Source organism: Myxocyprinus asiaticus, chromosome 19 (assembly GCF_019703515.2).
Source record: "Myxocyprinus asiaticus isolate MX2 ecotype Aquarium Trade chromosome 19, UBuf_Myxa_2, whole genome shotgun sequence".
Lineage (NCBI taxonomy): Eukaryota > Metazoa > Chordata > Actinopteri > Cypriniformes > Catostomidae > Myxocyprinus > Myxocyprinus asiaticus.
In genome coordinates, this window is record NC_059362.1 from 1904688 (window position 1) to 1928272 (window position 23585).

General features: G+C 42.1%; 1 pseudogene; it reads right to left on the reverse strand.

The window, feature by feature from the left end:
- The window catches only part of LOC127410458 (A-kinase anchor protein 7-like), a 92458-nt pseudogene that overhangs the window by 35858 nt on the left and 33015 nt on the right, over nucleotides 1-23585 (reverse strand).

Here is a 23585-nt window from a genome sequence, read left to right on the forward strand (position 1 = left end):
AAGTGGGTCATTTCCACATCCCCCGGAGTCACCAAACAGAATTGCAAAAATAGAATTGTTTTCAAATGGATTCCAGAACACCCCCCATCTTCCATTGCTTTTACAAACAGAGAGTCCCACCCAAAAATAGACGAGCTGTTCAAACAAACTGTGCTTTATATTTATACTTTTATGTGAAATCAACCTACAAATGGCTTTCCTATCATTGATTAATATTTAGCTTGGATTTGAGAAATAATTATAACATTGAAAAATGACATCGGCTTTAAAAACATTTAATAAAATAAATTAACTAGCCCCGGTCTCCCTTACATTAACATTATATCTGCTATCGGCCACTGTGCTCTCTAGATATTGGTATCAGCAATGAAAACCCATAGGTCTTTCCACTAGGGTCATGCATACGGAAGAAACTTTTCTTGGTCTGAATTCTGCCTGCGGTACTGAGACAGAAAGCAGAGCACTTCAGCAGCAGAGCGCACTCCCTGCCTATCACAAGCCCTTTCAACATTTAATCACCTGTAGAATATGAATTACTGCTAGTGAAAGTCTCATTCTTGATGTCAAAATGGAATTTCAACTAGTAAAAACGGTCTTTTTTTTCACTAATAGAAAATCACAATGATCTGTCAATCACTCCTGTTTAAAACAGTTACAGATAACTAATTCTAGATACTAGTTGAACATATCAGCACTGCATGTCTTACTATTAAAATGATCATTTTTGATATCAATAATTACATTGTTTCAAGTACAAACAATTGAATTGCAAGTGTTGAAAATGCTCATTTTTGATACCTGTAATTTAGTTTTCAGTTGTTGCAATGTTAATTTCAAATACATGTAATGTTATTGCAACTAGTAAGAAAGCCTTTTAAGATATCTTTAATTACATTTCAATTTATTGATATCTGAAATACCAAATCTAACATGTTGAAAATCAATTTACAGATTTAAAAAACAAATTGCATAATTAACAAACTACACACACCAAATACATTCAAAAATACATAAATATGCCATTCACACAAAACTACTACTTAAATACACCTATGATGAACATGTTTTCAAGTTCTGAGTTCAAAGTCATTTTGAAAATTTTCTGGGGCTTAAAGTAAAATAAGTCACGTGGTGCAACCATCCAGAGAAAAAAAAACTAATTTTTCTTTTAAAGGCACATTTTATTCAGTTCATGTGGTGGAACCCTGAGAAAACTTCTTGATATTCTTTTTTTTTCTTTTTCTTTTGGAAATTAAGTTGTGCACACTTGTGTACTCAGGTGCAAGGAAAGTATTTTAATACTTGGTTACACCACATGACATTTTTAAAGTCTTTTTTAAAGTCATTAAATAATTTTCTTCTTTTGGTAGAGAATGCTATCAAATATTTTTCAAAATGTGTAAAACCAACATGTATACATGACTTGTTTTAAACTAGATTTTTCCATTTATCACCTCAGACAACCTTATTTTTCAATGACCCATCTGTCTAATTTGGCTAGCAAGTGACAGATGAATTTGTAGTTTGATTGGACACACAGCCTGTGACATTAACAAATGATAGGGGAAGTGCTTTCTACTCCCTTTTAAAAGGAGTAAGACTATTTATTTTGCACTTTCATTATTTGTGTTGAGCAGTGTTTTTCCCTTTTAGAACAGACCTGCGGCCTATTTTTGGGTCGTGACCAACCAGTTGAGAAGCTCTGACGTCAAACGAAGTGAAAGTCAAACTTAATGAAAAATACTGGAGCATTATGGGATAAAACTCCTAAAAATAAATAAATCAGCAAAACAGGATGAGCGTGTTTTGAAAAAAAAAAAAAAAGATTTCCAAAAGAAATATTCGGGGGAATCCTGATAATCAGAAGTCATCTTTGAAGAGCACAGCATTCCATGAGGAGTTCTATTGGTGAGGATTACGGAGCTAAACTTATCATAAATGATCAGCCATCATAAAATATGATCAGATTGCGTCTGTGATTATCACCAGTTGCATGACTGGATTTAATGGCTAAGAAAAGAGTAAGTCTATATGGACCAATCATGTACCAATATCAGCTGAAGGATGCAGTTTGGATTTAATGCTCATTTTAACACTTAAAACACTGACACTTAAATAAAAATGAAACATCAGAATATTCCTGTTCATTCCTCTCTACACCACTGATTATAACTAAAAGGCATTTAATAATTTGTTTGTGAGAGAGTGATTGACAGCACGTGTGCCACAACAGTCCCAGACAGAAAAACAACACTGACCTCTAGTGTCACCTACTGGATCTGAATCCTTGTGCTTGCAGAATGATTTCTAACTCAAATAAAATAAGTAATGAGTTATCTTTGGATATGTAGTTCACAAAGCACTTTTAAAAGACTCATTTATATGAAAACATAAATAGGGATGTCCCGATACCATTTTTGGAGAACAAGTAAGAGCACAGAGACTTCATTTTCTGTACTCACAATACCCATGTTTTTATTTTGAATTCCATATCAACAGTTTATTTCAAATTTTTCCTCAAAATAGGGTCAGCTTAACTTTAATGAAAATAAAACAATAACAATATTGTATTATTTTATATATATATATATATATATATAATACAAGTGCCTTTATACAAAACCTCACAGCACACAATACAACAGGAGTTATTTGTCAAATAAAGTGCTGCACAGAGCATCGCAGATGTGAAATACTGTTTAAATATTACACAATTATTGATTTATTATTAGTATACAGTGAATATTACATAACTAAACAGTAGTGATACATTTTTACATTTAACTGAGCTTTTATTTTGGAGTGAAGCCCTTTCCTTTTCTGTGTTTGACAGTAGCTTCTCACCTCCGAAAAAGCCAGTCGCTACATGACCCAATGTGATTAAACCACAAAAGGCTGCTATTTCATTGAATATGTAGTCTGTATGTGTTGTGCACTACAAAGTGAATTAACGCTCTGCTCGCCGTCATCTGCTACAACCAGAGCGCGTAATGCTCATGATGGTGTTTGTGTATGAGTCAAGGATCTCTAAAAAGGTATGAGCAGCAGGTGTCAGCACAACACCTCCACACATTTACTTTTTGAAGCATGCAGCACTATATTTCTCATTAAATCACAGCCTTTGTGGTTTAATAAATCACTAGGACATAATGGGATCTTTAATTTGTGCACTTGATGTTTACGGAATGACATCATACAACAGATGTGAACTGTTTTTAATATCAGAGCATTAAGAGCACAATTACAATCCCGAGTATCGGGACACCCCTACATAAAGCGGCTTTAGAAGTCAATGTATTGTTTGTTCTATTTCCATATCATAGAACATAAGATTATCGCTGGTCTATAGTATACAGCAATCTATTTTTCAAGCATGTTGTCAGTCTGTCTGAGGCAGTCTTAAGGCTAGATCATACTACATGACTTTAGCCCCGATTTGCAGTCGGGCCGAGTTGGTGCTTGCCAGTGCTAGTCAGCTCCAGTTTGCATATTTTGGGAAAGTCGGTGTAGTGTATGATGGGTACCGACTTTGACTATAATCCTATCAAGTCACATGTTTAATATTTGAGCCAATATGCAAGTCATCATTTACTATAAATCTTGACATCTGCAGTCTTCTTGGCACATTTATGAGAGAAGCTCACACACACACTTCCTCGTGCTTGACGCATGTGCAGAGCGCTGTACATGAACCAGATACAGTGTTGCCAGGTTTGTGGTTTTCACACCCAGTTGGGCTATTTTGAAAATGTAGATGTGGGTTAAAATTATAGTCACAGGTTGAGTGAAATGTACCACAACACCAAAAGTTTGATAAACACTAGAAAATGAAAATGTAACATTTTAATCAAAGAATCACCATCTTAAAAGCCTACACAGTGTAAATGTCAAGATGTATAGTGAATAAGGACTTTAATTGTGGTCTTTTAGTCACTCACTCAAAGCAATCGTATCCCATCAGAAGACATGGATTAAACACTGGAGTCATATCAATTAACTTTGATGCCTTTGTCTTTTTTGAAGCTTGAATATTTTGATCTACATTGATAGTGCAAGTCATTCACATCATAATTCCATCAAAATACCTTCATTTGTGATCCACAGAAGAATACTGTATTGTGGGAAGGAGGTCACAGGAGGCTGGATCTAGGTGCGGCAAACTTTAATAATAAACAAAGTACAAAATAACAGGGTGAACACAGGAACAAAGAAAATAACCATGAGGGGAAAACACAGGAAACATCAACAATTAGAACTGGTCAATAAACAGGAGGTCAAAACACATATACATCTACAATAATTAATGAAGAACAAGCAGACAACAGGGCATATATATACACAGACTAATGAGTGAATGGAACACAGGTGAGGACAGTTGGGAACAGCTGGAAGTGATCAGAGCTGGGGATTATGGGTAGTGTAGTCCAGGGGGAACAGATGACAGAGCAAAACACAGGGCTGACGACAGTGAATCGTGACAAATACAAGTCATACGAGTTTGAGATAGCATAAGGGTGAGTAAATAATGAGAGAATGGTTAACTATTAGTAATGTGTTTATTTGCCAAATGCAAGAATCTTTTTCTGTTCTTTATTTAGAGGATATAAAAAATAAAAAATAAAAAAACTGAAAAAGCTGACAAATATCTGTTTCAAATATTGTTGCAAGGCTGTAACTTGTAAATGGTACAAAGAAGACCCATCTTCAACATATAATATTATTATACACTCATGGCCTGCTTTCTAGTCTGTTCTAGTGAAATCACAAAATAAAACACAAACTAATGCTTCATCATTAGTGATATACATACCACGACATACATTTGCCACTTTAATTAGTTTATATAAAAATGATCCACAACCTCTTGCACTGAAAAGAAGTAACATACTTATAAACCATGACAACATCTCATGGTGTACGTAGAGGACGAACTCAACTAAGACTGAAATCCTAGAATTGGCTCTGCTTTGGATATTCCTGAAATGCATATATTATAAATTTGATTTAATAATTATATGACATATTAGCTCCAGAAAAAGCATAAGTTATGACTGTTTAAATGTTTGCTGAGAAGGAAATTTAAAGACTGAACCTCTTGGAAATTTAATTGAATAATCCTGATTAATATCAATATTTGGGTATTAGATCTGCACCAATGTATCGACTGCTGATATTTATTGGCCAATTATTGACCAAATTAAAACCATCAGCATATCGGTTATAAACATGAACACACTGATATAAATAAACTGATGGTTTATGTCAAATTAATTAGTAACACACTTTGTAAAAACTCTGTGAATTTAAAGGGGAATCAAATTTTCCTTGATATTTTGACATATTAGATGTCTTTCTACTATACAAACTTTCTGTAAATTTCAGAACTCAAAACTTAATCCTCAAAAAATCCTCGTTCTCTACTTCCGCAACTTCCCTACGTCACTAGGGGTGCATTAATTCATGACCACCTCTACAGCTCAAAAACATCAACACCTACATTACATCATCACACCCTTGGCCCCGCCCACTGGTGCTTCAATTCATAAACTGAGAGAGAAGGACAAACAAACTATTCCTGAACACCAATCTGCACATCTTTTAATTGTTACTATTTGAAAACATGCCAGTTTCCGGTGATGTGCATTTCAGTGCAGGATGATACTGGGAACTGGATGTGGAAATTTTGTGTATTTCAGCGTGGATTGCATGTTTTTTTTCCAACTCATATCAGTGTGGATTGCTTGTGAACAATCATAAAATGAATCAAGCTTTGAAAAGGAACTGTTATTGAAGGATGGGACAGTTCAAAACAATTGGACCCGATGCAAAACAGCAAATAAACAGTTCCATTCATGAATATTTCAAATATCATGACAGTTTGATAGTTTATGGTGCTGACTCCCTGTATACTCCGGGCACGTCCATTGACACGACGCAGCAGCTTGACGCTGTCTACACAGGGCGCGTCGACATGAACTTTCTAAACCGGTTATTTGTGTTGTTGGCAGTAGTAGTGTCAGCACATGCAGCGCAATATAGAACAGGACATCTGTTTACTGTCAGCGCGACATGAAGCGCAGCAACAGGTAGACAGCATCGTTGATTATAATGGGTTCTATTGATTTTGACGCGATTCTCGTGTCCGGTGTAGACAGGGTGTGAGTGTTAACAGTTGTGCTTGAGATGAACAGTTTAATATATTCAGATGCAATGTGCTGGATGTGTGTTATGTGTAAACCCTGAAATTTAGTTTTATAATGTTGTGGAGCTTGTTCATTCTCTTCAGATTGAGTTTCAAATATGGCTGAATTTAAGGGGCTGCACGCTGTTAGCCAATCAAAACAGTGGGTGTTTATGTTAAGTTTTAATGTGCTTATGCTTTGTTCACATTGTGGGAAAATCTGATTTTTTTCTCAAATCTGATTCTTTAGACTGACTGTTCAAACTGCAGGTTATATGTGGACAGATCAGATTTTTTGCTGTTCAGACTGCAGTCGCTTTTTCTAGCATGTCTACATTAGTTTTCATAGTAATGATGCAAACTTGCGAATGTTCACCATGTGTAAGTGCTTATCAATGGATGTTTTTTATGAGGGCATCAAAATATTAACAAATTCTTCACAGAAAATGGCTTGAAAATGGGAGAGGTGGCATATGCAATGTATATTTGGCATATGGGTGCATTACAATCAGAAGAGGATCCCTCATACTTCCACTGTCGGAGGGCTGAAAGGTTTAATAAAATGGTCATTCTGAACTCACTTTTTAAATAATTTTTATTGAATATTCTCTTGTAACGATCCTACAGCCTGGCCATCAGCATAGTTTTCCCTTTGAAATGTCCTGTGAAGGCATCATTTATACATTTGGAATGCAGTACATGTCTTCTCATCACAACACCTGATGAAAAACCCATCGCGCTCAACAAATGGCGGAAAATTGACGAATAAAAAACCACATGAAATCCGATCTGACTGTTCAGACTGAGTCACATTAAGGAAAATCTGATTTAATCAGATTCCACCTACGAATGTGGTTTGGATTAGGCCAAAAAACCAGACTAGTTCTGTAGTTCAGACTACAAAAAACTAAACAGATTTGAGTCAGATGGGCCAAAAAATCCGATTTTTTTTTTTTTTTTTTTTTGCCTGTGCGAACATAGCCTTATTCCAGAACCGAGCGTTTCAGACAGAGGGCCAGAGACAGGGAGGAAAATGATCATATATTACTAAATTATCAGAATCAGAATGAGCTTTATTGCCAAGTATGCTTACACATACAAGGAATTTGTCTTGGTGACAGGAGCTTCCAGTACACAACAATACAAAAATAATACAAAAACAGCAGCAAGACATAGATAAAAAAAAATAAAAAAAATACAAACTAATTATACACCTACGTACAGACACACACATACATACATACACATTAATATCATAAATCATAAAATCATAATATCACATCATAAATTATGGCTGTTTTATGCAAAAAATCGTTACTAACATTATCAGTGGACCTCAGGGAAGATAATAAAACTATTAAAAAAAGAGCATTTCATGACCTCTTTATATGCACAATCCAGAAATAACAATAGCCTCAATATGTAGAAGAGTTGGTTACTCCAAAGAACATGTAATATTAATTTATATTCTTTCTCGTTCTTATGTTAATGCTTAAAAAAATGACAGAAATGGACGTGAGAGTTGTGAAAACAGGACTTACAGGCCACATGATGAGAGAAACCATCCAAAACACTTTGAAACCAGCAGACTTTGACTTCTGAGATATCGGTTTGATATCCATTAATGCTGCACGATTGATTGAATTAAGATTGATAGATCTACAAGTTTACAAAATAACCTTTTTTCATATCAATCATCACGTTATCATATTTAGTAAGTTTTTGTATCGTTTTAATCTATTATTTAGTATGTATCTTTTACTGTGGCCCTCTATAAAAGGTTGGTCCGTCGTGTCATGTTCAGTGGAAATGATTTATTGTTAAAACAGTGAAAAGGCTTTTGTACCCCTTTGTACATTTTTAAAGCATAATTTCCAAGTAATACAGTGATCTGATGACAAAATAGGGTAAGTGGCAAAATATCGGTATCGGTCTCTTTATCGGTTTATAGTTTTTTTTTCTTTAATCGGTATTGGCCAAACAATTTTCATATCAGCGCATCCATAGTTTCCATCCATGAATTTTTATGCAAATTTTGGGATATTACATAAAAGATGCTGGACGGAAACACCAACATGCATGGCATAAAAGATTAAGGTGGACTATGATGGAAACACATTCACCGATAATATTCCTATAGAATTTATAAAGGAATACAGATGTGCATCAAAAAAGTCACCTGATTTTGCCTCAACAAGTCATATGAATACATAAATCGCTCAGAGAATATCATCAATATCATGTCAAATGTTGCACTGGTTACTATGAAATACCAAAATCATCAAAATGATTGTGTACTTTTATCTCCCAGAACTGTGTGACATGCTTTCATTTCAGACAAGCAAACATAAAGAGTGTTTTGTCTGCACACTCTAAACTGCAAGTCAAGTTTGTTTTGTAAGGGTAAAATGAAAGATGTGCAATTTGGAAATGACCTGCAAACCTGAGCCCAAGCAACGAACCAGACAACTAAACTAGAGGAAGCCAGATATACTGATGCAAAGGGACATATTCCTAAAAGAAAAACGCAAAACACTGAAATGTCCTCAAAGTTATCTGGTTTAAGCGTGCATGTTGTACTTACTGCAATGTTTACACTCTGAATATTGTCTCTGAATTTCTCTCTGAATCTGAGCATTGTTGAGACAAACCCATCTGTCACAGGACAGATCACACTCCAAGAGACTTTTGCTAATTTTGACAAGATAAGTAGTTACTGCATTATGCCTTTGCATTGCAGACTATCTTTCTCATTTACTCACTGAAGGTGACGCTCTTCTGGCGGTGGTAGTATCCATCTGCAGTCTTTTTCTTCAGCATGGAGCACAGATCCACTCTACACACCCGCTCGTCTCCGAATACAACACTCTCAAACTCTGAGAACACAGTGGGATTGAGCTTTTTAATACCCTGCAAAGACACACATACAGAATATATCTAGATGTGTGAGCACACAGATGGACTCACACACACAGACACACACTTTGAAAGGCACCGGGGAAGGAAGAGAGCATACAGTAGGGGTGGAACCGTCTGTTGTGGCTGATAACCTCAGCAGGAAGTGTGTCCTGGGGGAAGATTACAGATGCAGCTTCTATCTGCCTCCTCCACACTGACATGATGCATCCACATCCAATACTGTCTGTCTGTCTCACACACACACACACACACACACACACACACACACACACACATAAAGCTAATATAAAGCTTTTATATAAAGCTAATAATAATTGGGTATAATTTTCTTGAACTTTGGCCACTTTTTTATGTCCCAATGCTCAATTTGATCTATCAGTTTTTCTAAAATTATGACTGTCCCACAGTTATGTCATCATTTCCACCACACCAAACAATTTTGCCCTAATAAAGTTTGTTCAAAAATTAGTGAAATTGTAAACCGAGTGGACAAAAGTGTGAGTGAAAAGCATGCTTGAGATGAAATATGAGACAAAATAAAGAAAAATCGAGGGAAATATCACTTTTTATTGGCTGTAATTTCCAATCAAGCTGTAATTTCGCCAAATTACGCAAAAAGTGCGGAAATATGATTTAATTGTGTGTATTTAGGATACATAACATGTTAGCTATGGAATTTGCCTTAGCAAGACAAAGGAGTCTGTCATTTTAAAAAGGTTAAAAATGTAATTTCCATCAGCATCATTTCCAGCACAGAATTCGGTAACACTTTATAATAACTACACAGTATAAAGTATTTGTAAAGCATTATTTTATAGTCAATTGATCATTTGTAAATTATTTTTCCTACATTAATAAACTACATACAAATAGTTTATTTTTTTATATTCACTGTAGCAAATGATTGATTATTGTTTAATAAGTTCATTTATGGGCAGTTTGATAATGTTTTCTTTAACATGAACAAGGCATGAATTCATAGTAAATAAATAAATGATATATGTAATTAATTGGATTTACATTTAAACGTAATGAATGTATTTGTTACTGTTTTATTAACACTTACTATTAAAGCAATTATTACTTAATATATAGGTCGGAATAAAGCATTGACTAACTGCTAACTAAGCATTTTGCGTGACCTAATCTAAAGTGAGAACTGTATATGCCTAATTAAACATTTACTAATGATTCTTTACTCTGAAAACTTGGCCATGAAATAACCATCTCCACTAGAGGTGGGAAAAAATATTGATATGTTAAGTATCGTGATATTTTTACTCGTGATATTGTATCGATATTTGCACCCCAGATATCAATATTATTATTTACATTTTTCCACATTAATATTGTGGTGATGGGAGAAATTTTGCCAAATTGATCTAGGAATTCAACAACAGTCCCTTAGAAGGTGCAGTTATCATGGTTTACACAATCACATTCCCTTACTAAAATGTATTAAGATTTTACATTAGTAAGATTAACTGAGGTATTTTAACAAAAATGTTAGTATCATATAAAATAGGATAAACTTTTAGGTGAAATCTATTATACTTTTGTGTACTGAAACTGTGTTGCAATAAATAATGTTTTAAAAGGCTACTATTACATTCATAAATACTATAATTTATTTTTAGATCTATAGCTTCATTGACCTAACCACAGAAATAGGGAGCCATTATGGTCTTATATGCTTATGGCTTTACATTGTACATAGATATTAGGAAGTAAACTGGCCTTATTTTGTAAACTGGCACATTTATATTAATTTAACAATGCATTTGGTGATTTGGAAACAGTTCTCTTAAGTCTGATGAAGACGAATGAAAAACACTGAGTGAAAAATCGCAATATATCATAGTTTTGAATCGCAATACACCAAAAATATAGTATCGCAATAATATCATATCGTGACATAAATATCGATTTTTTTATCGTATCGCCAGTTACCTTGTGATTCCTACCCCCTAATCTCCACAGCATCTCAATCACAAAGGCTCAACGACTCAGGCCCGGGCAACGTCCGGCCTGCCATTCCCCCCCCCATTCCTGGAGAGGAAATCAGCCACAACCATCTGTGGCCCCAGCCTGTGGACCACCTTAAATTTGAAGGGCTGAAGTGCCAAGTACCAACGAGTGATCCACGCATTGGTATCCTTCATGCGGTGGAGCCACTGAAGCGGGGTGTGATCCGAGTGGAGGATGAAGGCCTGCCACAGCAGGTAGTAGCGGAGGGTTAGGACCGCCCACTTGATGGAAAGACACTCTTTCTCGATGGTGCTGTACTTAGTCTCTCTCAAACAGAGCTTACGACTAATGTACAGCATGGAGTGCTCCACACTCTCCACCTCCTGCGAGAGCACGGCCCCAAACCCCCTCTCTGATGCATCCGTCTGTAAAATAAAGGGGAGAGATAAGTTAGGAGCATGTAAAAGCGGCCCACCACAGAGTGCAGATTTCACTCTCGTGAAAGCCTGTTGGCATGCCTCCGTCCACTGGACCGGATCTGGTGCCCCCTCTTTAGTGAGATCAGTCAAGGGGCAAGACGGCTCTCAGATGCTGTAAATGCCTCTGCCAATCATTACTGTATATAATGATATCATCTAAGTAGGCAGCAGCATATGCAGCGTGTGGCCAGAGGATCTTATCCATGAGGCACTGGAACGTGGGGGGAGTCCCAAACAATCCGAATGAAAGAGTGATGAATTGGTGTAATCCGAACAGTGTGGAAAAGGTAGTTTTTTCTCGGGATAATGTAGTTAAGGGGATCTGCCAATATCCCTTAGTTAAATCCAATGTCGAATAAAATTCGACACCCAACCGATCGAGCAGTTCGTCAATTCGGGGCATTGGGTACGCGTCAAATTTAGACACCGCGTTGACTCTCTGGTAATCAACACAGAACTGGACTGACCAGTCACTCTTAGGTACAAGAACAACCGGGCTCACCCAATCGCTGTGCGATTCTTCTATTACCCCCATCTCTAGCATTGCCTCTAATTCGTCCCGAATCACCTTTTTCTTGTGTTCGGGTACGCGGTATGGCCGACTACACACTACCACTCCTGGTGGGGTCTCGATATGGTGTTGTATGAGGTTAGTCCTACCGGGAAGAGGAGAGAACATGTCCGCAAACTCTTTTTGCAACCTGGCCACCTCCGTGAGCTGGGACGGTGGTCTCCACAAGGGACCGGGGTGAATGGATCGGCTTTGAACTTCACCTCTGGCCCGAGCTCCGCCCTCTCCGAAGCTACCATCGCTATGGACATGGGGGCCACCTCTCTCCACAATTTAAGGAGGTTGAGGTGGTAAATTTGTCTTACCCTGCCTCTATCCGTTCGTTTAACTTCATAATCGAGACCCCCGACTCGACGTGTAACCTCAAAGGGTCCTTGCCACTTGGCGATTAATTTGGAGTTCGATGTGGGGAGTAATATAAGTACTTTGTCTCCCGGTGCAAATTCCCGTAGCTGGGTACCCCTATTATAACTCCAACAGACCGGCCCAGGCTCCCCGGCTGCACCCGTGGTGGTGGAGACATCACCCTGGGAAGGACAACAGAGAGGGGTAGGGGAGGGGGTCAGTGCATAGTGCAGCCCGCGGAAGCGGGGCGCCGGTTTGGGTAAATACGCCCCCCCATTTCCGGGGGGCAGGAACAGGTTGAGAGGGTGGAGAGGGAGGGGCAGAAGGGGGAGTAGAAGGGGAGAGAGAGAGAGAGAGAGAGAGACTTGGACTGCTCACCGGCTTTGGGGTAGGCCGCCATGTGGTCTTCGGCCAGCTGGACGGTGTCATCCACTGACGTGGGCCAATGGCACTGGACCCATTCTGCAGTCTCAGGCAGACAAACGGTCAGCTGCTCCAGCACCATCAGCTCTATTATGTCCTCCACAGTGCGCCCTTCCCCGGCTAGCACCCATTTTCGGCAGGCATCCCGGAGCTGCTGGGCAAATGCAAACAGGCGGCCGACTTCACTCAGTGTAATGGAGCAGAACCACTGGCGATGTTGTTCGGGGGTGCGGCCCACCCGTTGCAGGACAGCGGTCTTCAGTTTCACATAGTCCAGGCGGTCCGCAGCTGGCAGTTGTTGTGCCGCGAGTTGGGCCTCCCCGGAAAGCAGAGGTAGCAAGTGGAGGGCCCAATGGGCTTGAGGCCAGCTGGAGGCGGTGGCTGAGCGCTCAAAGAGGCCCAGGAACGCCTCTGAGTCATCCTGAGGGCCCATCTTTATCAGGAGGAAGTGCGGCTTCATCGGTGCCTCCAGGGTCGCTGCGGAGGATCCGCCTGGATCTAACCAGCTCTGTAGAGCCTGCCGATCCTTGGACTGGGCCCGGAGGAGCTCATGGAAATGATGTTCCTGGGCGAGCAGGGCTTGGTGATGGGTCTCCTGGATGCTAGCCAGGGTGTGGATGACTTCGCCCAGCGGTGAGGTGTCCATGGCGACCAGTCATCTTCCTTCGATGTCCCAGGTTTTGGCACCAGTGTAAAGGTTCCAACAGGAAGGAAACGGGTTGGCAGTCCAGGTAAATCAGCTTTTATTCAAGCATTCAGCTTCACAGACAAAGTATAGGCTTTTCAGCTTCATAAACAAAGAGCAGGTTTTTCAGCTTCACACAACACAAACAGGCTTTCAGATACAGACGTGGCTTTTCAGCTTCATTCAACTCTCTCTGCCTCACTGGCATTCTCAGCAGCCTTTCCAAGCCCATCTCCGTCGTCACTGTAATGAGAAACAGGTGTTACGTATCATTAATCACCAGGTGATGGTCCTTACCGCTTCCTCTCTCTCCAGTGACAGACACACGACCACGTCCCGCTCCACACCATCCTATTAAGCTTCATGAGCAGACTTGTTCTCATTATTGCCAGTTAAAATTACTGTTAAATTCAGTTTCACCAGTGGACCTACTACAAATATTTCATTAAATTTAATCCGATTCCAGAAGGAAATTCCAAAAATCCCGCTACAGTCTGTGCACGCGCTCAGGAAACATCACCAGCATGTCACCACTGTCACATGACGGTGATGAAATAGCAAAAAACAGAAATAGGAAAGAGCATGTAACGTTAAATTATTGACTTTAAATGATAGTTTGCCAATTCAGTGCCTATTAAACTTCATTAGTGAAAATGTCCTTACTATGCTGCTGAAGTGGACAAGAGACGTTGTCACACCGTATATGTTACTTTTCTCAGCGCTGGGACGGATGGAACAGTAACAGTAGTTTGTGGTTACTGAATAGGGCATTTTATGTCATAATTTTCCAGAGACTGCAGTGGTGGATTTGTATCTCAGGTACCAATCCTTGTAGTAAATACAAGCACAGTATTTAACTGTACAAATGTCCTGATATTTGAATGCTGATCATTGAAGAATTCAGCTTTCAGGATTCAGGCCGGGAGGAGCCCCCTTCAGGAAGACACATCTGTCTCTCATAGAAAACAGTGTTTAGCCAAATCACCACTTTGATGACAAGATTCAATGGGCAAAATTAGATATTCAATACATCAACAACTTTTATTACTTCAAAGAAAATGCAAATGTTTAAGTTTGAAAGGCATAAAAAATAGGACCCGATGAAATATTTGTTTTTCCTAATTCTGCTTTGTTTCTCAAATTCTGTTTTCCATTTGATTTTTTTATTGAAAATATGACTAATCAAATGAATTCATAAAGAGTTCATCAAATGAAATTGTTTTATCAAATAAAGTGCTTCAGTAACATCTTCACAGCTGAATCTAAAACAAACAATGTGAGCACAACAGAGAATCACTGTATAAATGAAAAACTTACAGTACATTCAGTACAACAGCACACTTGCTTGTAAATTTGCTAAAATATAATTATCCCTGATATAATAGTAATAATAATTATAATAATAAGTATTATTATTATTATTATTATTATTATTAAATTGAATATAAAATTTGTACTATGCAGTATTAATATATTTTTTTGTCATAATTCAATTTCACGTGTCCATTTAAACCAAACTTTTATTTTGATGTATCACTGTGTCAGTTTCTGTGTCTGTTCGACAGAAGTTTCACACTTCTGGATAAGCAGTTCGCTATGTGGTCATTTGATTGCAATTTCATGAAATAGTCTGGAATGTGCTGCACGCTTGGGATTAAATGAGCATTTCACTTTCTGTAATCTAATACACAGATTACAGAAGTCATAATGTGATGTTTTTAGCGGGTCAGCGCCTTCACACGTCACTTTGAAGCGTGCAACACAAGAGAACTGCTGGCTGCTGTGGTTTAATAATCAGACTAGAACACATGAACAACACATTTACAAGATCAACAGAAGATTTCATGATAAACTCTCACACTGGCCCTGGGACAGCTGGCCATACTTACTGCTGAACCATGTTAATAAATGTTTATTTAGGCATATATAGTTCTCACTTTTGATTAGGTCATGCAAAATGTTTCGCTAGCCATTAGCAAGGGCATAGACTTGGCTTGAACATTGGTGGGGGGGGGGGTTGCAGCATGAAGCATTTACATGTTTCCATTGATCATGATTGTAAGGGGGTTCAGTGGAAAGGAGGAGGCGAGAACCGGCTTGACAATTTAAATAATAATTTAATAAACAACTCAAACAAAAACACACAACTATAAACACACAGTACAGCTGCCTGTCATTCTCTCTCTCGAACTGTCGTCCCCGGCCGCCTTTATCCCTCGCTCGCCCCATCAGGCTGATTGGGGACCGGGCGTGCATCATTCCAGCCCGGCCCTGCCCTCCTCGGCTCTACAATTATATAAATATTGGGGGGGGGGGTTGTACTTGCTTGTTTTGATTATTGGGGGGTTACCTCCCCCCCATCCCCCCTGGAATCTACACCCTTGGCCATTAGTAAGTGCTTTATTACGATTTTTATTAAGAATTAATTGATTAAATAGTAAGTATACCTAAAACATTAATATACACATTAAGTAGAAATGTGTATCCAATTCATTACATATTTAATATCTTTATTAACTATGTATTTATGCTTTCTTAATGTTCTCATAAACACTTCTTTACCACTGGTTTGCATCAACTAAAATGCATCAGTTAGGTATGATTAACAAGTTGTTTACTAAGGATAAAAAAAAAAACATGATCAAACTGCCTATATATGAACTTATTAAACAAAAATAAATCATTTGCTTGATTTAGTGAATAGAAATTTCTTATATTTTATAGTACAGGAGAACACAGACGTTTCGGCCTCACGGCCTTCTTCAGTGTGTAACTTTGTTATACAACTGCACAGTGTTGTTGTTTTTTGTTTTTTTATTAAGTCTGATGGTTTCCCCGGTGTGGGCATTAACTTTGTATTACAGGTAATTGGAGCGCTCAAAAAACATGATTCTTTTATTAATTACTTAACAAGCTCATTAATTTTTTGTTAGCAGCCATATCATGCTGCAGCTCTTGCTTGGTTGCCCACTATAGCTAAGCAGGGTTGAGCATGGTCAGTACCTGGATTGGAGACCTCCTGGGGTAAACTAAGGTTGCTGCAGGAAGAGGTATTAGGGAGGTCAGCAGGGGGTGCTCACCCTGCAGTCTGTATGGGTCCTAAAGCCCCAATATAGTGACGGGAACACTATACTGTAAAAAGGCACTGTCTTTTGGATGAGACATTAAACTGAGGTCCTGAGGGGTGTAGTTCCCCCCATTGGCCCTTATCTATCATGGCATCCTAATAATCCCATCCCTGAATTTGCTACATCATTTTACTCTCCATCAATAGCTGGTGTGTGGTGAGCGTACTGGTGCACAACGGCTCTGGTTGCATCATCCAGGTGGATGCTGCACACTGGGGGTGGTTGAGGAGATTCCCCCTCTACTATGTAAAGCGCTTTGAGTGCCTACAAAAGTAAGGAATATATAAATGTAAGGAATTATTATTATTATAATTAGACCGGACATCTTAGTGGATGTGTGAAGTGATCCAATATGTCAAGCAACTGCCTTTCATAGGTCCATATCACCACCTAGAATCACATAAAGAGTTCACCAGATAGGACTGAGTACATACTAATCAATCATATAAGATGCAAACATACAATTCACCTCTTCACAGTATATGAGCCACTCTAAAATCATGAATACATCAACACATATTTGATGAAAATAAATGTTCATAAATCAATATCACCACCTATAGTCAAGTGAAAAAAACAAAATAACAGTACAACAATGATTTATATTCTACAGAGTGTGGGTGAGAGACTATTTGTGGGTGCTTAGAGGTAACTGGAGAGATTGAAATCCTCATTAAAACCCAGTGGAGACATGGACTTCAAACAATACACCCAATAAGCTTCCCGTTGTAGAAGTTTTTCTCCACATTCCCACCTCATCTGAAACTATCTACCTTTTCAGTTCCTATAAAGGTTAACTGTTTTATATCATGATTACAATCATGAAAATATCTAGAGATTGGTGAGGTAACGTCATGTCTTCTAATAGCTGATTTATGTTCACTTGTACGTATTTTTAAAGATCTTGACGTCTTTCCAACATAGATTAATGGACAGAGGCATTTTACACAATGCCAGAATTTGAGATGTGCTGGAAATGACACAAAAATGACATTAATCTCCTGTGATTCATGTACACACTGTTGGACACTGTTAGTAGACAAATTAAATAAACTAGTGAGAGTGTGAAACATGTTTTAACAAGACTTAACTTTCTAGAAGTTGACAGTGCTAAAATTGCCCCAAGTTGAAGAAACGCCTAATTACTGTAAACTTACCAAAACCCTAACCCTACCCCTAAAAGAAAACTTTTTGCATTTTTAGAATTAAAGGGGTTATGTCATGTGGAATAAAATTTTCCTTGATATTTTGACATATAAGAGGTCTTTCTACTATAAAAACATTCTGTAAATTACAGAACTCAAAACTTAATCCCCAATGCAATAAAAGCATTTATTGAAACCAAGCTGCAAAAAACGGCACTTGTAGTACATTAATTCATGACCGCCTCTACAGCTCAAAAACATTAAAACCTACTTCACATCATTGCACCCTTGGCCCCACCCACTGGTGCTTCAGTTCATAAACTGAGAGAGAAGGACAACAAACAATTCCTGAACACCAAAGGGGACCATCTGACCTATTTTCAAATATTTTTGTATTTAAACATGCACAGACAGACGTCATTGACTGCTTAATACATACATCTCGGGCCACTTTTAAAAGACGCGGTGTCAAGTTACAACTCTGAAGAGGAGAATCCACTCTCATTCAGCTGCTGCCTCTTGCTGTTTTGAGCACAAACGAGTCATGGACACGTTCTTTCACCCATCTGCGCTATTTTTAATTGTTGGTGTATGAAAACATGTGCTGGATGGACGTCTTTGACCGTTTAGATGCATTTTTGGCTATGTGCATTTCAGTGCAGAATGATATTGGAAACTGGATGTGTGTGCATCTAGTTCCCTATCTGTCACTCACTCGATGTTGTGTCGATGTAGTGACACTAGGGGTCACTCTTGGGAGCCCGAGACACCTCTGGTCTTTGATAAAAGGCCAATAAAAATTGGCAAGTGGTATTTGCATGCCACTCCCCCAGACATACGGGTATAAAAGGAGCTGGTATGCAACCACTCATTCAGATTTTCTCTTCGGAGCCGAACGGTCATGCTCACTGAGCTGAATTCCCACGACTGTTCATTCACCTCTGCTGGATCTGATGGCGCATTTCAGCGGCTTCTCCCTCCTCTGCACTGGTGCACTGCAGAGAATGCCCCTGGGCGCTTCGGCAGAAATAAGAGTATATTTCTCTAAAAGAGCGGCACACAAGGAACGTCTTTTTAAAAACGCGTCTTTTTAAAGATGCCTTTCCTTTGTGTGTTATTCCTGGTTGCGCTCGTTATCTCTCACCTTCTGATGGTCTTTCGTGTCTGGGTACTGCTCACGCGGAGACAGCGATGGTGGATGGGTCATGTACTCATTGCGAGGACATGTCCATGGCAACGATGCGGTTGCGGCTTGCCTTCATAAGAAAGCAAGCCACCCCAGAGGCTCCCCGCCTCGGTCCTTCTACCCACGGGTATGAGGCCAGTGCGGCTAGCACTGGGGGCGATTTGGGGACCCCAATGGGACCGCCTCCGCCGGGTATCCCCCCGCGGACCTCCCATTCCCCAGCACGCTTGTCTACCCCGATCGGGCTTCCGGATGAGTCTGCCAGCTCGTCTCACTGCGAGTTCGACCTCTTATTCGGAGCCTGCGAAAGTGATGAGCTCTCGAGCACAGCATCGGAGAGCAGGCTCGTCCACTCGGATGCAGAAGCTTCAGCTGGGCTCCTCCCTTCGGGGGCGATTGCCCAGTCACAGACTGACACGGAGATGACGACATGCTTTCCCAGGCAGCCACGAGTGTCAGCTAGAGTGGAACCCTCCGCTCTTCCCTGAACCCTCGTGGCTCGATGATTGGTTCCTGGGCTCGCGGCACTGCTTAAAGCCACGCCCCGCCCCCATTCCTTTCTTCCCGGAAGTGCATGAAGAGCTGACAAGGTCGTGGGAGGCACTTTTTACTGCCCGGTCCCAATTTTTTCAGCTTCCCTGCCCTCACTACCCTTGACGGTGGGGCGGCCAAGGGCTATTCGGCAATCCCCCGAATGGATAAAGGCACTCGCGGTGCACCTATGCCCGCAGAGTGCCGCCACCTGTCGCGGGTGCCCAAACCCGTCCAAGGCCTGTGGGCTTACGTCGTCTCTGACGACCAAGGTCTATGGTGCCGCTGGACAAGCCGCCTCCGCCCTGCACACTATGGCTCTCCTGTAATTCCGCCAAGGCGCTAAAGGAACTGTACAAGGGTAGTTCCGCCCCGGGATTGAAGCAGGAACTGCACTCGGCGACTGAAGGTCACGATGTCCACATTAGTGGTCCAGGAGCGCCACCTTCAGCTCAACCTGGTCGAGATGAGTGAGGCCAACAGGACACGGTTCCTTGCTGCCCCTATCTCCCAGGCTGGCCTATTCGGTGACACCGTCAAGGACTTTGCCCAGCAGTTCTCGATGGTGGAGCAGCAGATGGAGGCTATCCAGCATATCCTGCCCTGGCGCGGCTCAAGATCCCACACCCTGTCTGCTCATCACCAAGGGCGTCCCTCTGTGGTGACTGCACCGGCTCCGCCGCAGCCCGACCCCGGCTTAGAGCCCACCGCAGGAAGCCGACGCCACCTGTCTCGCGGCTGCCAAGAACCTGTGAAAGGCTTCAAAGCGCCCCTGAGACGGGCGACCCAGGGATAACGAAACCCGCTGCTCTGGAGCTGGTAAGCAGACCACTCAATCCCCTGGTCGAGGGCCGGGAGGAGAATCTTTTTATTACCTTTGCATTTAATTGTGCTGCATGCCCAATTGGCTGCAGTACCCAAGAGTTCAGCAAGAGCGAGAAGAGTTTCATTGTTCCCTGGGTCACGTATCCGGTGTGCATGGCCGTCATCACGACCACCGTCCACCACTCTATTTGGCAGGTTTGGTGCTCCAGCGCCCAGCTGTGGCACAAATCCGCCCCCGATGTGACAGTCTCCATGGGTCATGAGGACAGGCCTCTTCCTCCCCCATCCCAGGATGTTCCGGGGGTGGTCACAAGGAGCCAGGTAAGTACTTTGATGACCCTGAACTCAGCATGGCCACGACATGGTGTGGCACCTCGAGATCCACCCCGCCCTGCCGTGAGGTCCCACCCACCGGTACGTCTGACGAGATTGTCCCTTTGGTTCCCCTCGCGTAGAGCTTGGATGCGTGGCTTGCACTTTCCAATCCGTCACGATGGCTGGTCCGGACCGTCCGACTTGGCTACGCGATTCAGTTCACCAGGCATCCGCCCAGGTTCAGCAGTATCCTCTTCACCTTGGTGAAGGACGAAAAAGCTCCTACCTTGCGTGCAGAGAGCCTGTCCCTCCGGCCGAGATGAAGAAGGGGTTTTACAGCCCCTACTTCATCGTACCAAAAAAAGGCGGTGGGTTGCGGCCAATCTTGAACCTGCGAGTACTGAACCGGGCTTTACACAGACACCCGATCAAGATGCTGACGCAAAAACGCATTCTGGGAGCATCCGGCATCAAGATTGGTTCGCGGCAGTAGACAAGTAGGACACGTACCTCCACGACTCTACCTCGACACAGACCCTTCCTGCGGTTTGCATTTGAGGGTCAGGTGTATCAGTACAAGGTCCTCCCTTTTGGCCTGTCCTTGTTTCCTCGCATCTTCACGAAGGTCGCAGAGGCAGCCCTTGCCCCGTTAAGGGAAGTAGGCATTCGCATTCTCAACTATCTCGACAACTGGCTAATCCTAGCTCACTCTCGGGACATGTTGTGTGCACACAGGGACTTGGTGCTCTCACACCTCAGTCGACTAGGGTTTCGGGTCAACTGGGAAAAGAGAAAGCTCCTCCCGGTTCAGAGCATCTCTTTCCTCAGTTTGGAGTTGGACTCAGTCTCTTTGACAGCGTGACTCACGAATGAGTGCACCCAGTCAGTGCTGGCCTGTTTGAAGGCATTCAAACAGAAAAGAGCGGTTCCACTGAAATTCTTTCAGAGGCTCCTGGGGCATATGGCATCCTCAGCGGTGGCCACCCCACTCGGGTTGATGCATATGAGACCGCTTCAGCACTGGCTTCAGACTCGAGTCCCGAGATGGGCATGGCGCCGTGGGACACATCACGTGGTCATCATGTCGGTCTGTCACCATCTTTTCAGCCCTTGGACCGACCTCTCATTTCTACGAGCAGGTGTTCCCCTAGAACTGGTCTCCAGGTTTGTCGTGGTTACGACGGACACCTCCAAAATGGGCTGGGGCGCTGTTTGCAATGGGCACGCAGCCGCCGGCTTGTGGACGGGCCCGCGACTGCATTGGCACATCAACTGCCTCGAGTTGTTGGCAATTCTGCTCACCCTGCGGAGGTTTCGGCCGTTGATCCAGGGCAAGCACGTGTTAATTCGGACAGACAACATGGCAACGGTAGCATATGTCAACCGCCAAGGCGGTCTGCGCTCCCATTGTATGTCACAACTTGCCCGCCATCTCCTCCTCTGGAGTCAGAAGCACTTCAAGTCGCTGTGAGCCACTCACATCCCGGGCGACCTCAACACTACAGCGGATGCGCTGTCACGGCAGGTTACCCTCAGGAGTGGAGACTCCACCCTCAGGTGGTCCAGCTGATTTGGAGTCAATTCAGACAGGCATAGGTGCACCTGTTCACCTTCCAAGAATCCTCCCACTGCCCGCTCTGGTACGCCCTGACCGAGGCCCCCTTCGGCATAGATGCGCTGGCACACAGCTGTCCCCCTGGCCTGCGCAAATATGCGTTTCCCCCAGTGAGCCTACTTGCACAGACCCTACCATAGCAGCACACCACGACGCAGTCGATGGTAAGTCCTTAGGGAAGCACGACTTGATCATCAGGTTCCTGAGAGGCGCCAGGAGGCTGAACCCCTCCAGACCATGCCTCTTCCCTCATGGGACCTCTCTATAGTTCTTCAGGTCTACAGAGAGCCCCCTTTGAGCCTTTGCAGTCAGCTGAGCTTAAAGCACTCTCCTTGAAGACTGCCCTCTTGACTGCGCTCACTTCCATCAAGAGGGTAGGAGACCTGTAAGCATTCTCTGTCAGCGAAACGTGCCTGGAGTTTGGTCCGGGCTACTCTCACGTGATCCTGAGACCACGACCGGGCTATGTGTCCAAGGTTCCCATGACCCCTTTTAGGGATCAGGTGGTGAACCTGCGAGTGCTGCCCCAGAAGGAGGCAGACCCAGCCCTATTGTTGCTGTGTCTGGGTGCATGCTTTATGCATCTATTTGGATCGCACGCATAGCTTTAGAATCTCTGAGCAGCTCTTTGTCTGCTTTGGTGCACAGCAGAAAGGAAGCGCTGTCTCCAAGCAGAGAATCACCCACTGGCTCATTGACGCCATAGCTATGGCATATCACGCCCAGGACATGCCGCGGCCTCCTGGGCCCTTGCCAGGGGTGTCTCTCTAACAGACATTTGCAGAGCAGCAGGCTGGGCAACACCCAAAACATTTGCAAGGTTCTACAACCTCCGGTTGGAACTGGTTTTGTCCCAGGTAGTGGCATGCAGCACAAGCGGATAAGCCCGGGATAGCCGGCCAGGTGTATCACTTACACATAGCGCCTTCCACCTCTTTTGAGCTGAAGATGTGTGCCATTAATTCCCAGTAGTGTTCACAAACTATGTTCCCTGGTTGACTTCCTCCGAGCTCTGTGGCAGTCGAGTTTTCGAAGAGACTCGCTGCTGGTGCAGTACACGTGCTAATTAAGAGTCCTGTTCTGGGGTAGGTGCTCCGCATGTGGCGGTTCCCTGTAAGGCAAACCCCATGCGATGTATATCTTCCGCTAACTCATTTCCCTGTTGGCAAACTGCGTCTTCCTTGGGCAGAGCCCCTCTGCCCCAGTCTCCATGTTTGTAGTAACTCCTCTCCCGTTGGGTAGGATCTACCTTGAAGACATATTTTTCCA